The sequence below is a fragment of the Suncus etruscus genome, chromosome 9 (assembly GCF_024139225.1).
Source record: "Suncus etruscus isolate mSunEtr1 chromosome 9, mSunEtr1.pri.cur, whole genome shotgun sequence".
Lineage (NCBI taxonomy): Eukaryota > Metazoa > Chordata > Mammalia > Eulipotyphla > Soricidae > Suncus > Suncus etruscus.
Window position 1 is genome coordinate 87,768,897 of NC_064856.1, and position 18,212 is coordinate 87,787,108.

At 32.8% G+C, this 18,212-nt stretch overlaps 1 non-coding gene across 1 annotated transcript; it reads right to left on the reverse strand.

Annotated features, from left to right (window-relative positions):
- Positions 1-9,144: 9,144 nt before the first annotated feature.
- Positions 9,145-9,311, reverse strand: LOC126019343 (U1 spliceosomal RNA). The gene has a single exon (XR_007499069.1). It is a non-coding gene; the product is annotated as a U1 spliceosomal RNA (small nuclear RNA).
- Between the last annotated feature and the right edge of the window lie 8,901 nt (positions 9,312-18,212).

The window sequence follows — 18,212 nt, forward strand, 5'->3', positions numbered from 1 at the left end:
GGTGTGGCCCGAAAAACCAAAAAAAAAAAAAAAAGAAGTGAAACTTACTAATGAAACTTTAAATGAGTATGATAATTATGTTAGAAAATTACAAATGGTAAATAATACACAAAAAGTACAGTGATGATTGCTTGAGTCTCTATTTGTAGAAAATGTCCTTGAAAAACAATCTTGACCCCTGTATTCTGAACTTCTTGAATAATGGCAGCAGTGACTTGATCGGTAGTATCTCTAGGAAACACAGTATTAAAGAGAGGATATGAGCCATGACTTAGCAATAAGTCATTGCAGCCTGAGGCTGAAACCTCAATATGTAAATCTGTAAACTCTAATGTGTCTTGATAATAAAACTAGAATTATACACAAAGCAATCATTTGGAGTGGCCATTTTCGGACAGATGAAGGACACTAAAGTGAATTAGAATTTAAATCATTTGCATTGCACCGATTTTGGACTGAAATTGTCAATAATTCACTTTGTAATAGATTGCTCAGCTAATTTTACTAAGGGTTTTAGACATTAAAGATTTCTGTATACTTCCCTAACAGAGACAACTGTCTTATAAAATTGAGATGTAACTTATATAAGTTTGAAGATTTTAAGCATCGCTTTGGTACATTTACATATTGCAATGTGATTGCCACCCAGATATATACATTACATAGGAAGCATTCAATATTATTGCATGATTATCTAAGCTGCCTAATAGCATTAAATGGTTCTAATCTTGAAGCTTAGTACAACAGAAGAGATATGGGTCCTTAATTTATGTTCCTTGTGCCTGTTTAAAAGGAACTTACTGGTACTTTTGCTTTAAAACCTTATGCATACTCAAAAGGAACCAAACACAATGAAAAAAGTCAAATGATTTCAAAATTATAATGAAAAATAGGTCAACTTGTCATAGGAGACCAAGAATTTGGTAATAGTTTATGGTGGGTAGTTTTGTAAATTTTTGTGGTCTTTTATGTTTGATCTTTAACTAATAAGAATAGGAACTGTGCCAGAAATATTTTTAAAAGTTTTTTAATGTATGGATTATTTTCCTAAATTTTCCATTCCCTAATTTATCTAGTCAGAAATTAATACAAAAAACTTGCCTTTTGGATTCTTTTTTTTTTTGAAACTTTAAATTTGAATGTATTAGTCCTACAAATGTTCTTCAGGATTGCTTTACTGCTCGAGTCCACAAAATCTTTAGAAATACCTTTTCTGATATTTGTGGGGTTTTTTTTTACCCTTAATAAGATATTAGAGGCACTGTGATTTGCAGAGTTAATCATAGATGGGTTTCAGGTGTACAATGGTTCAACATCAATCTCACCACCAGTGAGGGAAGTAGACCTTTACAATTCCAGTAGGGCTTACATTTCAGCTCTCCATCATGCTGAAAAATATAGACTCCGTAACAATCTGAGTCTTCTGATGTACAAATACACAATATATCTTTTTCTTTATATAGCCTGGCTTTATTTTTTATTTTCCAGAATGTATTTCATGATTTTTCAGTATACAAGCTTTGTACTCCTTGGTTGAATTTTCTTCATTTGTCTTGCTTTTGATGTTAGCCCAAACTCAATTTTTAATGATTTTCTTTTCAGATCATTCATTGTTAGTATAAAGAATATAATTTAATGTATTTATTTTATTCTTCCAACTCTTGACAATTTAATTTTTAAGAATTATAGGAATAGTCATATATATATATATATATATATATATATATATATATATAACCTAAATCTTCCTTATAGAGATGATACAAATGAGAGAAGGAACAAAATTCTCCTTGTGATCAGAAATCTTCAGCTTTTCTCTCAACACATTTTCTATATATTATGCACCACTACTTTCTGCAAAACCAGCCATTTAATCATTACATCACTAGTATATATCTATACCTATATTTCTATATACATTTTATTGACTTTTAGTTTTGAGGGCCATATCGGTGACACTCAGAATTACTCCTGAGTCTGTGCTTAGAAATTGCTGTTGGCAGGATGTGTGTGGTATATTAGATGCCGTGAATCAAACCCAGGTTTGCCGTGTGCAAGGCAAGTGCCCTTATCGGCTATGCTATGGCTTTGGCCCCATATTTTTCTTATAAGCAAAATTTTTATTTTTTGACCACCATGATTCAAGTTATAATTACTTAATCCTATTATTTGGAGGATGAATTAAAAAATAAATTATTGATAATCCTCCTTTAAATGGTTGGTGGAATTTAGTCAAAAGGCATTCTGTTTCTGGACTTTCCTTTATTGAAATTGTATTTTTATTCTTATGGCTACTTCAGTATCTTTATTCCCTCTAGAACAAGGAGGAAAAAAATCATACTCACAAGCAATATACAGAATTAGTCACTTATTAAACCATAAAATAGTCCCAAATATCATGGAATTGATATTTGAGGCCATAGGTTATTACCAAAATGGTAATTAAAATATAAGCAAATTAAAAAAATAAAACTTAAAGAGACTGGGAAGATAGTATAAAGATCCAGGCTCTTGCTTTTGAAGGCAGCTGACCCCAGTTTGATCCACAGTTCTGAACTATGCTCCCCTACTCCCACCAGGAGTAATCTCTGTACAGTAACAGAATTAATCCTTGATCACTGCAAGGCATGGCCCCAAAACACCCATTTAAATTCTGAAAGTCTAAAAATATAAAAGCTGCTTCTAAGTTATCTATAATTCAAGCAAAATTATGGAAAATTTAAAAATAGTTACAACAGATACAAATATACCCTGATAGAAAATATTAATATTATCTAAATCAAAGCAATATTACATATACAAGTTTGCCATATTGTAGTAGATGTTAGATACATGTATTTAGAGATCAAATACTCTCCAAAGCCACATGGAAATTCAAAAGATAAATGTCTTATTAGCAGATATTTGTATCATATGTAACAAATATGATGTAGTTTTAAAGCATAGTAAAGAAAAATGAAAATCTAATAAATAATGAGGCAAAGGATATGAACAGATAAAATAAGAATAGAAGCAAACCGCTATCCTTTAAATGAGTTTTAGTAGATGGCATTCCTTCAATTCGAAGCTTCTTTGTAGTTATGGTTTGTCAGTGAATTTTGTTATCTTGTTCTGCTGTTATCCATGGAATGCTTTGTGTCATTCTTAGTAATATGATTATGCCATAAGAGATTATTGTCCATTCAATGTTATATACCATAAAATACTTACAGGTATTGATAAAATTGCCAATATATCTATTTTTAATATGAATAAAACCCTCATTTTTCCTCTTTTATTAATATTTGTTAGTATAAATATCTATTCTTTTCTGAACCAGAACTTTGATCTATTTATTAATCATATTTTCAATGGAATGAAGATTTGATAATATGATCTAAAGCTTTGTTTTCAAATCATCATGATCAAAATGACAAATATTTAAATCAATTTAGTTAAATGAAAATTAATTCAAACCATTGATGCTCACTGATTGCCTCATTGTTCATAATCATTAATACAAAATTAATTGGCTCTATACTATAAATTATAATTAAAATAATCATTTAGATGAATCAAACTCAACTTATCTGTAGTGTTTTTCTTTATGGAAGCCTGTCTTTTTTTTATTAATGTTGGATATGTTTTAAATTATGCTTATAAAACTAATTAAATTTAAAAATTAAAAAATATTTAATCTATTGTTTAAATCATGCAATACTAATTGGTTTAAGATATTTTGTATTTAGATTGGACATATTAAACAAATAGAACAGGGTTTAAAATACTGGCTTTTCATGCAACTGACATAGTTCCAGTTGTGGATACTTTATATGGTCTCCCAATGACTGCTAAGAGTGTACTCTGAGCACAGAGCCAGTGGCAATCCAGGAGTAAGATATAGTAATCAACATTATTTTTTACCTAAAACAATCTAGATGGTGTTTCTCATTTAGTCATACTGACATTAGCCAAAAATTCAGACTTCTAATTGCATAAATACAATAGTAACATAATAAATATATAAATATGTCTACACATCTCTTCTATTTCTTTTCAAATGCAGTCTATGAAATCACAAAGGCAGAATTTATTCAAAGCCATCACTTTTCTAAATCCAAATATCAGCTGTGTTATGACAATTGAATCGTAATCCTTTGTATCCTTGTGTGTTTTATATTTTACTGAAAATAAATGATACACAATTGTTTATGGTAAAAACAGCAATGATGTTTGTTGCTTACATATGGCAGATTAAAATCGAATAACTATAAATGGTAATTTTATACCTCTCATTTTTCACATTTACAAAGATTTACAAATAATTCAACCATATCCCTATCACCTATAAGCCCTAAGAAAAATTTAGTTAATAATATGAACATTCAGAGCTTATAATATTGAACCAATGGAATTCTTTGTTTTTTTTTTCAATTCAATCTATCAATTTCTCTTACTCATAAAATACCTGCCATGTGCTGTTTCTCTCACCCAGAGGAAAAATTTTGAGAACTAATATCTACTCATTAATATGTGTTGAAATTCATGGAGAAAGTTTAAATAATAAAGAGCTTAGATAATTGTTTTTTTTTAAATTGGTCACCTGACTTCAAACTTGGATTTATCTTCTGATATCTCTAATAACCAAAATTGTGTTTTGAATGCTCTAACCCTCATAAGCAAAATTTAATTTGAAAATAATTTCCCAAATAAATAGCAACACAAATTAATTTTAACATGGATCCATTGGAAAGTATAATTTAGATTATGCCTTGTAGTACTGCGTTAGTTTATATAGTGTTTCTCCCCCAAGAGTCATATGGCCCACTCTGGTACTCAGGATATTCTGAAGAATCCATAAGATATTCTAAATTTGAAAACCACAAATCTGAGGCTATTACAAGAGAAAAGGGGTTATTCAGCAGCACAGAGCTTACAGGAAAAAAACAAGGTCAGAAGGGCTCTCTGGCCCTTAAAAAACACTGAGTTAGATCATCTTTCTGATGATATCATGGATAATGACATCATTGAAACCCATACATAAATATGATATGAGAAAAATTAATGTAAATGTAAATGCAAGGGGATTTACAAAAGTGACCTCCGGATAGATGCTCTATTCAAAAGTCACTGTTTCAAATATCTAGTAACTGTGAAAAAATATACTTCAAGGTTTATAAAATGAAAAAATAAAGTGAATTTTATGTGAGTGAATAACTTTATTTTGTGATAGTAAACTCATATATATTCATTACTTGATTGTATTAATATTCAAGTCTGTATCAGAAATATTTTTACATTTCCAAGATACATGGAAATATATATATAGAATTAAAATATGAGCATAATTAATGAAAGGACAGAAATTGATAAGATTTAGGAAAGAGAAATGTTAAGTATTTTAATGATGACTACCAAATAACTTTATAATAGTTTCCAAGTTGTGACAGAAAGAGGGATAATGGGGAGAGACCCCATGGAATCTCTCTATAATGAAACCATGAAAATAATAAGACAATGATAAGAGAGAGTTACAGAAATTCTCAAAGGTCTCCTATTAAAAATTTCAGCTGTGTATTGTTGGGGAAAAACATCAAAAGTAACTGACCAGAGAAATTGACCATAGAAAAAGTCTAGATATTTGAGGCTTCTTAGCTTCCTCTTTTTTTCTCTTGGAATGTAGCTTTGCCCACATTTCCTGCTCTCTGAAAACTCCCAAGGCTATAGCCATAAGAGAAATGTGTTACTGATCGTATATAGACAGCATATGTGACTAAATTCACCTTTAGTTTAAACCTCTATACAAATATTTATTTTTTGTAAGGGGAAGTAGTGTCTTCCAAGTAGTGCTTAGGGCATCTTGTGGCGATCTATTGTGATATTCTGCCTGGTTGCTTTGGCCTACAGGTTTAGCAATGCTGAAAACTACCAGGGCCTCTGTGATGCTCGTGGTACGGGAGTAGAAATCGTAGCTTCATAAATTGAGGACATGTATTCCAGACCTTTGTGTGATCTCCTAGTTTATGTTTTCAACTAATCTTGTAATAATTATTTATAATAGCTAAAATATAAAAATAAAAAAAAATCTAAGGACCAGATACTTTATTCTATAAAATATAGCTTAGCACAAAATTGGACTTCTATTTCTTATTTTCTAGAATATATTTGAAAGAAACTGTTTATGTGTATTGAATAAAATCCTTGCAGAAATTGTATATTCAATGTGACTCTACATACGCAAAGTCCTAGACTATAACTACTAATTTATAGTAATAAAGAGTAGCAACAGTGTCTTTGGACAGAAGGGATAAAAACAATATTGGAGGTGAGAGATGGTTTCATCAGTTTTTACTGTGATTGTATTCATGTTTTTAAACTTAAGACCATGCATTTTATGTCAATTATAGTAAAATAGTCAAATATGTTATTAGGAATTTTGTTAGGAAGAAAAATTAATAATATAATGTAATGAAAGAGTGTGACTGAAGATGGAGCTTTTAATAGTTTTAGTGAAACTATAAGTTTTATTATAATAAGTTTAGGGAACATTTTTATTTATTTTTGGGCTACACCAAGCGGTGCTCAGTACTAATTCCTTGGCTTTGTGCTCAGGGATAACTTTTAGTTAGGAAGTACTTGGGATCAAACCTGTGTTCAGGGCTAACTTTTAGTTAGGAGGTACTTGGGATCAAACCTGTGTCAGCTGCATGAAAGAAAAACACTCTACATCCTATTATTGAAGATCCAGCCTGAATATTTAAAATGTTTTTGAATGTTAACAATACCTTGCATCAGTCTTTGTAGTAAAAGTAACAAACTCAAAATTTACATCATATGACTTCTTAATGCTGACTCCTCATATTTTAAATAATGCTTACTTAATATTTAAGTGAAGTATAGAAATTACAACAATGATACTACTATCTAATGCAATAAGCTCATAAATAGAAACACTTATTTCCCAGATGGGTTGTGGGGTTTTTTGTTGTTTTTTGTTTTGTTTTGTTTTGTTTTTAGGCCACAATCGGTGGCACTCAGGGGTTACTCTCTGGCTCTGCTCTCAGAAATAGCTCCTGGCAAGCTTCGGGGACCCTATGGGATGCCAGGGATCAAACCAGATCTGTCCCTTGTTGATCACATGTAAGGCAAATGCTGAGCTTTTGATCTGGCCCTAAGGGTTAAGTGTTAAATACAGAAGTTAAAGCCACTTATTTGTTTGAAACATGTTTTCTAAAGCTAACTTATTATAGTGCTAATTCAATGTGGTAATATTTCTCAATATTTTCTTACTTGAAGAGTTCAACAATATATTGGTGTCAGTAATTCTTGTCTTATAAAAGTTCATTAAATTATTTCTTTATAGTTTAGTTTTATATATCTATAAATTATCAATATATAATATGACTTTTATTAATAAGAGAGTTCAAATAGCATAATAAAAGGACCAAGGGATAAAATATTTTACCATTCAAAATTGATAAAATTTTAATGACATCTCAAGAATTATATTTTTAATATAGAATTCAAGTTGATATATGTATTAATGTTAATACTAGACATTATAATATATTATAGTTCATAAATAGTCCACATTGCCATTCTCATTTTAAGAAATAATTAAAACAAATTATTAAAACATTGCACTCTGATATGTGCTTGTTATTGCATTGCTCATTTGTTGTTGTTGTTGTTGTTGTTTATTTTTGGTTCATACCTGGCAGCGCTCAGGGGTTACTCCTGGCTCTACACTCAGAAATTACTCCTGGCAGGCTCAGGGGACCATATGAGATGCCGGAATTCGAACTCACTGACCTTCTGCATGCAAGGCAAATGCACTACCTCCATGCTATCTCTCCGCTCCATATTTTTTATATATTTCTCTGATAATTCTTTGGACATTTCTTTTTTGGGGGAATGGGCACACTCATGGCACTGAGGTGTTACTCCTGGCTCTATACTTAGAAATTAATCCTGGAAGGTTTAGGGGATTATATGCTGGAGATAGAACCTGGGTAGGCCACATGCAAGGCGAATGCCCTGCCCACTGTGTTATCTCTCCAGGCCCTCATTGGTCACTTCTAATTTGTGATTGTATTAACAATTGTAACATTCCAGCTTGCATTGGCTTAGCTGAAGCCATCAGAGATCAAGAATGCAGACTGAAAACAGAAACTCATTTAAATAAAAAGATCAAAAGACATAATTAACAGATATATGCCACCCAGTTTCAAATTCCTACCACTGCTTTTGACGTGAGCCCCTCAAAAACCGACCCTGAGCACAGAGTCAGCAGTAAAGACTAAGCACAGCAGATGTGTCTCCTTTCCCAAAAGATATCATACCTAAAGACATATCCTGGGTCCGGGCGGTGGCGCTAAAGGTAAGGTGCCTGCCTTGCCTGCGCTAGCCTTGGACGGACCGTGGTTCGATCCCCCGGCATCCCATATGGTCCCCCAAGCCAGGAGCAACTTCTGAGCACATAGCCAGGAGTAACCCCTGTGCATTACCGGGTGTGGCCCCCCAAAAAAAAAAAGACATATCCTTTGATATACAGTTCACAGTTCTGTAACTTGTTGGATGCCCATGAAAATCCATATTGCTTATTTTCTGATATTCTATCTTTCAGTGTAGCAGGAATTTGAAAACTTCTTTCTGGTTAAGCTGTTAAAAGAAGTAAAGACTATTTATATATAAAATTTCTGTCTACAAGTTAAAAGTAAATGAATAACCTTATCTTTGGCACTGTAAGCTGTCTCACTCTATACCTAATAAAGTTTGCTTCTACTTGCTTCTAAACTTAGTTTAAGCATTAGATGATGATCTGCTGATCTTGTCATGTGTGATCACTTTAGTTTATTGCTCTCTTTAATCATCATACTAGCACTTCTGCTTCTGATTTAAGACTCACTTCCATTTCTCAGCAAGCACTCCTTCCAAGGATTCCACAACTAGCTCATATCCTCCAAATTTTTTTTTAAATGTGACTCCCAAAACTCAGTTATCATTAAAATCTATTCTCATAAACTGCTCCTGTCCATCTTCTTAGCATCTTTGTTCAAAAGGTGCCATTATCACTATTTTTAGAAATATGAAATTCAAAGATTATACACACCAGATTTTTTTAAATTTTCATTCAGTAAAACTGACTTTCTTTTTTTATTTTATAAAAAATTTAATGCGCGAACGCAGTCCCCCACTACCACAAATTATGCAGTCGAGTTTCCCACATTTGGGGAAATTGCAGGGGTCAGCACAACTGGAGTGCAATGAATAAGCCTCGTCCTGGGGAAACCACCTTTGTGATCATGGTATCTCCCCTGCCAGGTATGTATAAAAGTGACTTTGTAATGAAAAAATAGTAACACAATGTAATAAGTTAGGTTATTTTTCAATATAAAATTAAATTATCCTAATTTTTAATAATTAAAAATAATTTTACCTAAACTGATACATTTTATTTAGATTGCCCTCTGTGCAAAGAGAAACTTATGCATGACTAAATTTATTTAGTAAATAATGCAATATTATTAATCAACCCTGAATTTACATCCATGAAACAAATTATCCTTGGAATAGCAACAGATTTTGATTCTGTAGTTTATACTGACAATAGGGTGTATGATTTTTAACGTTGGACCAGCAAATCCTAATTGTATGAGGTCATTTATTTGTATAAGACACTCTGAGTTAATAGATGGAATCACCTAAATTTAGTTTAATAAATAGAAAAAGCATCAAAAAACAGATAATTTAGATGAGAGTCAAGCAGATGCACACAAGGCAAACAGTGACCTCTAGCTTTTAATTCAGCTCAGCACATTAGTAACCATGTTTTAATGAGACTTCTGCTAAAGTATCAATTTTATTCTCCATGTATATTCTTATACTGATTGAATCAAAAGTTATAGGCCTAGGCTTGCCTTTAAGTCACAAGTCAAATATAACCATCCAACTAAAATACCTTTCACTCTATTTGTTTTGCTTTGCTTTTTGTTTGGAGGGCCACACCTTACTTTGCCTCTGCACTCAGGAATCACTCCTGGCAGTGTTTGGGTAACTGTATGGGGTACCTAGGATCAAGACTGAGTCTACAATTAATGCATAGCAAGCATAACCCATTCAACTATCTCTCCTGTCCATGTCATTATTTTTAAACATTTTAAACGGCTACAAAACCCAAAGAACTCTTGTATGAGGGGTGAAATTACATAAAATTTCTGTTTTGAGCCTTAAAATGTTAGCACAACTATGCATATTTGTTTTCTTATTCTATATGGCATTTGTGACATAAGAGGTGAGAATTGAATAATTGTTTTAGGATTTATGTCCAGGAAAAAAATTATTTCTATTCTTCATAAAGAATATTTTTGACATTTATAAGACACCATATTAGAAATTATAAAAAGGACTAAGCCATGCAATATATTGAATACCAATTTTAAATACTGCACATAAAATATATATTAGAAACTGCTTTTACCAATAACTTTATTTCAATTATACTAATAGCTGCACCTTATTTATTTATGTATTTAGTTAGCTAGTTAGTTTTGAGCCAGAGCAATTGGTGGCCAGGAGTTACTCCTGGCTCTGCATTCACTTAGGATGATGCTCTGGTGACCATATGGAATGCCAGGGATAGGATGAGGGAGAGGATAAGGCATGCCTAGGATTCAAAGCAAACACTTTAACCACTGTGATATTGCTCTGCCCCCTAATTGCTGTAGTATTGACAATTGGAGATCTGTACCATTACCAGATTTGTACCACACTTTATAATATTTAAATTTTTTCTTTCTTCAATCAAAAAATAAAGTGAGTTTTCTTGTATTAACTCTATCTAGTCTTAAAACGAAGCCATTTTCTTATAAAAGATGCAGATCTCAAATTCCAAATATGTTTTCATGAATCACCAGAAGTACAATTACCAGAAGTACAATTTCATTGAAGGTTAAATTAGCAATTAGGTTATTGTCAATTACTCTAATTAATGGATAGTCATTCATACTTTCAGGCTTCATCATTATGACTCATGACATCTTGCCTAGAATGTACTTTTATGTCTGATATTTTGATCTCATGTAATTTTTTATTAATATGGTTTCATTTAATATGCTATCATTTCACTATATTCATTGTATGAAATTTACTTCTCAAATGCAAGAATGAAACTATAGTCAGATGAGAATATTTATTGTTTTTAATTCTTATGAATTAAATATATCTTGGTTTTGAATAACAATGACTTTAAAAGAAATAAGTTGTATCACACTTGGGAATGCTCCAGGGCTATATTTCAAACTACATATGGATAACTCTCAGCAGTGTTTGGGGGAGCCATGAAATCCCTAAGATCAACCCTGAGCCTCCCACTTACATGCTTGGCAGGTGCTCATCTCACTGAATGATTTTTCCAACTTCAAGGTTTCTTAAGTATCTTTTGTCTCTAGTACTTCAAACATATCACGTATTACCTATGATTTATTCAAAATATTTTTTTAAAATTTTGTATCATTTCTGATAAGCAATAGCCTCTCCTTTATTGCAAGAATATACTCTCCTTATATATATTTGTCTAAATGTTGATATCGTCTGAATATAAAGCAAAGTTTGCATACAGAAATTTTTATAAATTTTCTTGTGGAGAGAAAGAATCATTGAAAAAATTGTATGATTGTAAAAATATTGGAAAAATTTTATAGCAAGAAAATCACCTACTGTATGAATCTACAATAAGATTTGATGTGTTGTAGCTTATGGCTTTATAACTAGTTATTCACCCAATAGAGAAAAATAAAAAAAAATACTCCAATTAAGATTGCATTTATCCTTGTGAAATGTATATTTTTCTATGTCATTTTGAGTGGGAAAGTTTTTGAATGAATTGTTCAGAACATCTTACTCTTAGTGGATAACGTTTAAGAAGGCAGCTTGGGATGAGAACAACGCCCCACCCCCACTTTGTCCAGACTGCAATTCATGTTGGTGTTAAAAGGAATGGGATAATAGTTTCAGTGAGCAACTCATTTCCAGGACCTAAATTAAATCTTGAGAATCTGAAATATATTTTAAAATGTCCCTGAAAATTTTAGTTTGATAAATTAATACTGACACTTTTCTCCTCTGTAATGTCAGCAATATCACTTGAAGCTGAGTTACCGTTTTAGTACAACAGTCCTCTATCCTCTCTTTGGCAGCTACTTTTTCAGAATGAAAGAATGGGAAGAAATATCTTGATTTTTATTATAATTGGAACTGGTTATTCTACCTTGGACTCTTCCTTCTTAAATGTAGAAAAATAATTCTGGAAATGGTTATTCTTTGAGAAATAGAAAATACGTTGTTACATATAGTAAATGAAATTTACTGAGATCACCACATCTCTTCTGGGTTTATTTTTGCACAAATCAAATTAGTCACTCAATTTTCTCTGATGTGTTAAGTACTCTTTTATTTAATTATGCACAACTCATCATAAGGTAGAATGAACACAGTTCATGATTTGTTAATGGAACATATTCCACACGGTGTGAAAATGCATGTTGTAGACCAAAGGAATGATGCCTGAGAAAAATAGATTGCTACACTAAATTCATACATTACTCAGGACTTAAAGTGTTCCAGAAATACTCCTAGTGGTGCTTAGAAAACCATCTATAAGTCAGGAACCAAAGGAAGGAAGAAAAGTAGCTGTAAAAAAGGAAGGAAGAAAAGTGCCTTATCCCATACTTTCTGTATAGATAAACTCAGCAACACACAAAATTTTCAGAAAATTTTGTGAAAATATTTTACACAAATTTTGGTATGATTGCCTGTTGAAAGATAGTATGCACACACCTTGAGGTGTTATTATTTGGCAATACCCATGCTTTTAGGTATTTAGCAAACATGTCTATTGGAACCATGTAGTACACTCCCAACAAATAAAAAGATTGAAAACTCCCAAATAGGACATGAATTTGGTCATTTTGTTTTGGTATAGTTTAGTTTGGGGGCCATATGAGGCATTGCTCAGAGTTTACTCACGACTCCGTTCTTAGGAATCACTCTTAATAAACTTTGGGGAACATACAGGTATTAAGGAAAGAGCCTGGATTTGCAACATGCAAGGAAAAGTCCTCCCTAATCCAGATCAGGACAGGAATTTCATTTGTCCATGATATACAAAATACCAGTACTAGAATTTGAAATATAAAAGTCTGTTCTTTTTAACTCTAATATATCTGATGTCTTCAGGGGTCTGCAAGATTAGAGAAAGTGGCCAAATAATAAATAACTGATTTATTTGAGAATTTTCAAATTTCTAATTTAAATAAGAAGTTACTGAATTTTAAAATTTGGTAAATAGTTTTTGGTTGATACATTGATTTACACTGTCTTATGCTTCTTGTCTGGCTCTCGAGACTCTTATACAGAAAGTTATCCATGACTAAGTCACCTTTCACATTTAAAATTACCTTGTATTTCCATTTGTGTAATTTTTCTGGTTTTCTAAAGTAATGTTACTTATCCTACAAACAAAATACTTTATTGCTTTCCCTAACCATTTAATTTTGGATATAGTCTAAGAGAAATCTGAAAAATTCTAGTAAATAGTTTGCACATTAAAATTGGGGTCAGAGGGAAAATACAGTGGATAAGGCACTTGCCTTGCACATGGCTGACTTGAGTTTAATCATCAAAGCCACTTATGATTCCTTGAGTCCTGTCAGGGTGAGGTTTCAGAGCCTGGAGTAAGCCCTAAGCACAGTGGGTGTGGTCCAAGAATTTATATACTAATGCCTAAATAATTTTGTTCAGTGGCTTGTATGACTGCCTTGGAAGTGTTAGCCATTAAATTCATTCCCCGGTGCCACAATATGTATTAATTGGAATCCTGTTGTTCTGATGTTGGATACTGACAGCTATTTGGAATCCCATATGCACCTAGTAATTTTATGTATTTCCACAGCCAGATACATGTGAATACCCACAAAAATAAGTGTGCATACATCATTGCCAGGTAATGTGACCAGAGGCTAGCAGCAGACCCTGAACAGAACTATAACCTATATGTGTGTGAGCACCACCACTGAGTTTGATCCTTAACACTCTCTAGCTGTATTAAGCAAGAATTAATATAATCCTGTGTTCTTTGAGCATCTCTTAGGTGGCCCTTTTGGCCCTCAGTAGTGGTGCTCACACACTCCAAGGCCTTGTGAATGCAACACTTATAGTGCACCACATTGATCTATATAATTTGTTTCATAATAATTTTTAAAAACCTCACCCAATTATACAAATAAGTGAAATAGCTTTATGAGTGAGGTGCTTATATGTTTGTATATAATACATTGTTATTCAACTAGCATGAGGAATCTCCAGAAGAAGAAACTTTATGAGTTTAAAAATAGGAGGTATAAACAGGTTGATTGAATTTCCCTGTTAAAATCTCTAGGCTTTACTAATTACTATTATTAAGAATTTATATGGGAATTTGTGTTTTCAAATACTTTATAGACAGCAATTAACCATTTACCTGGGATGATTGTTGTTATTATTTTCACCATTTATATGTTCATAAAGGTAACAGAATTAAATCCTCCAGTGGTGTGTATGTGTGTGTGTGTGTGTACTTCTGTTCTTTACAACTATCACTTTTGCCAATATAGCAATAGAAATTCTAATATTTTTATTACTTAATAACCACAAATTTCAATAGAAATTCCTGGAAAACTCCTGACAGTTTTTACATAGTTTTAACATTTGCAGATATACATACTTTATTCAGTTCTTCAATCCTTTGGTAAAGAAGTTATAAACCTCATATATTACTAGTCTTGTTCACAATGTGCAAGCATAATTGTCTATTTTAAGAAATATTTATTAAATAAATACTTGCAAAGTCTCAACTTAAATTTTTGCATTGCAAATCTTTTTATATATTTTTTTAACTTAAACACCTTGATTACATACATGTTTGTGTTTGGGTTTCAGTCATGTAAAGAACACCACCCATCACCAGTGCAACATTTCCATCACCAATGTCCCAAATCTCCCTCCTCCCCACCCAACCCCCGCCTGTACTCTAGACAGGCTTTCCATTTTCCTCATACATTCTCAATATTAGGACAGTTCAAAATGTAGTTATTTCTCTAAATAAACTCATCACCCTTTGTGGTGAGCTTCCTGAGGTGAGCTGTAACTTCCAGCTCTTTTCTCTTTTGTATCTGAAAATTATCATTGCAAGAATGTCTTTCATTTTTCTTAAAACCCATAGATGAGTGAGACCATTTCTATTAGAGAAAATGGTTTTAACTTTCAGAGAAGCCATTTATTTTGGGGGTAGGGGGCATCACACCTGGCAGCGCTCAAGGTTACTCCTGGCTCTACCCTCAGAAGTCACTCCTGGCAGACTGGGGGTCCATATGGGATGCCCGGATTTGAACCACCATCCTTCTGCATGCAAGGCAAACACCCTACCTCCATGCTATCTCTTCGGCCCCGAAGCCATTTATTTTTAAGGATACCTATTCACCAGCACTACAATTAAAAATGGTAAATTATAGTAGAGATAACTACATCTAGGAAATCACATTGCTATAGACATTTTAGCAGCAGAATGATAATTAATGATAATTGATCATAATTAGTAATTTGTATTTAATAAGCATATGCATGATACCTTTTTTTTTTACCAGCATTACTTCTCTGACCTTAATAATATTAACTAATTTTATTCATAGAACAATCTTTAAAGTTGACAGTATCAACATTTTCAATGTATTTTGGTTTCAAAGCACATAATAGCTAAGCAACTTTCTAAATCACAAAATTAACATGTTTGGTTCAGGATTCAAAGATCCCATTTTTTCTCTTATATTTACTTACTAATATTTTATGATATATTAACTCCATGTTATTTAATATTTTTGAGAAAAATTTATCGCATATTTATATGTCTCAGAGAAATGTGCTATATATTTTTAATTTGATTTAAAAATGACAATTATATTTTAAATGTAAAATCAATGAAGAAAGTGTTTAAAAATTCCATTATGTCCTCAAATAAATATTAGGGGAATTCAAGTAGAGTGAAGTGACACCTTAATATATACTAGTCTCACATCAACAAGAAAAGTGAGTGAAGTTGTCCTGTAGAAAAACTATCTTACTTGCACAAAGACAGTTCTTATTTTTCTTGAAACTTGTGGCCTTCTTGATATTGCCTTTATTTTATCACTCTGTGAAGAGCGATGATTTTAATCTTTCACTGTTCTCTTGCTTTTCAGAGCAAAACAGTAGCTCAAGAAAGGTGATGTGTGGCTGTCAGAGCTCAGCATCAGTGTCAAGGGACAAAAGCAAGGGACTTGACTGCAAGTTGACTGCAGGTTATCGTGATGGGTAGACAGTAGTCTATCTACAATAGATTTCCTAGTTTTTAAAATAAGGAAATAGAAATCACATAGTCACACAACACAACACAACACAACACACTTATGCACACAACATAAATATGCATCTTGAATCTTGTGTCTCTTTGGTTAATAGTAACTAAAAAATATAACAGAAAATCAGCAAAACAACTGGGACCAGTATTATGTGTGAAGGTATATAAGCCTAACTCAAGGTTAAATTCAAAGTCTGATTCATGTCAAAGCACAAGTAGAGTCAAAGAAATTAAATTAAGGGCATATAAAGGGGCACCTGCATCTGAAGTGAATAAAAATACAGCTAGTTCTGAGATTCATGGCACAGGTTTCAGAGTTTCAAAAATCAGGTGTCTTCCTCTTTATGTCACTGTCTACTGGGCTAGTCTCTAGCAAGAAAATATTCCCTAACTTGTCAAAACATACATTTGTGTTTTCTTCAGCATTTCCCCCTAGCTATTTTCAGGGGAAAGGATTTCAGGATTAGAAGACATTCAATTTATCATTGTCTCAGAGATACATTCTTGAAACTCATTCTCCTCTGTTTAATGTTCTTCATTGGGACCAGAAAAATGATACAACAGATGAGGTACTTGCTTTGAACATACTTAATCTGGGCTTTATCATATCTGCTTTCCTGAGCACTACCAGATAAATTCCTGATTGCAGAACCTGGGAGCAACTCGTGAGCATAGCCACGTATGTACCCAAACCAAAGAATTTAAAAAATGTTGTGCATATCGTTGTTTCAAACTAAACAAAGTTCATCAGCATTTTGAAATACCAAAAAATCAGATTATTGTGAATTATGATATAGAAAGAATAAAGCTAAATATACTTGGTTAAGAATGCAATAAAGGGCCCGGAGATAGCACAGCAGCGTTTGCCTTGCAAGCAGCTGATCCAGGACCTAAGGTGGTTGGTTCAAATCCCGGTGTCCCATATGGTCCCCCGTGCCTGCCAGGAGCTATTTCTGAGCAGACAGCCAGGAGTAACCCCTGAGCACCGCCGGGTGTGGCCCAAAAACCAAAAACCAAAAACCAAAAAAAAAAAAAAAAAAAAAAGAATGCAATGAAACTGCTTAAATCTATTGAATTATGGGGCCGGGTGGTGGCGCTAGAGATAAGGTGCCTGCCTTGCCTGCGCTAGCCTTGGATGGACCGCGGTTCAATCCCCCAGTGTCCCATATGGTTCCCCAAGCCATGAGCAACTTCTGAGCGCATAGCCAGGAGTAACCCCTGAGCGTCACCGGGTGTGGCCCCAAAACAAAAAATAAATAAAAAAAACAAATAAATAAAATAAAAAATCTATTGAATTATTTTTTTTCTTTTCTTTTCTTTTTTTTTGGGGGGGGGGGGTTTGGGTCACACCCGGCAGCGCTCAGGGGTTACTCCTGGCTCTAAGCTCAGAAATCGCTCCTGGCAGGCTCGGGGGACCATATGGGATGCCGGAATTCGAAACACTGTCCTTCTGCGTCTAAGGAAAAACACCTTACCACTGTGCTATCTCTCTGGCCCCCAAATCTATTGAATTTTTCCTCATCAATTAACAAGCCATTTATTAATGTTAAATATTGTTTATATATGGTATTAATAATGATACAATGATTAAAAGAAAGATGACCAAATGCAGCTGATTGATGATGATCTGCACCTACTCTAGTAGCAATCTTTTTTTTTTTTATTTGCTTGTAGCAGGGATAAGATGGGCACCAGCTGTGTTACTTGTATATTTACAAAAGAAAATTAACACTATTCAAAATATTCACCACACAAGAGATACAATACACCAGGCATTAAAATATCCTAAGGATAAATTAAGAAA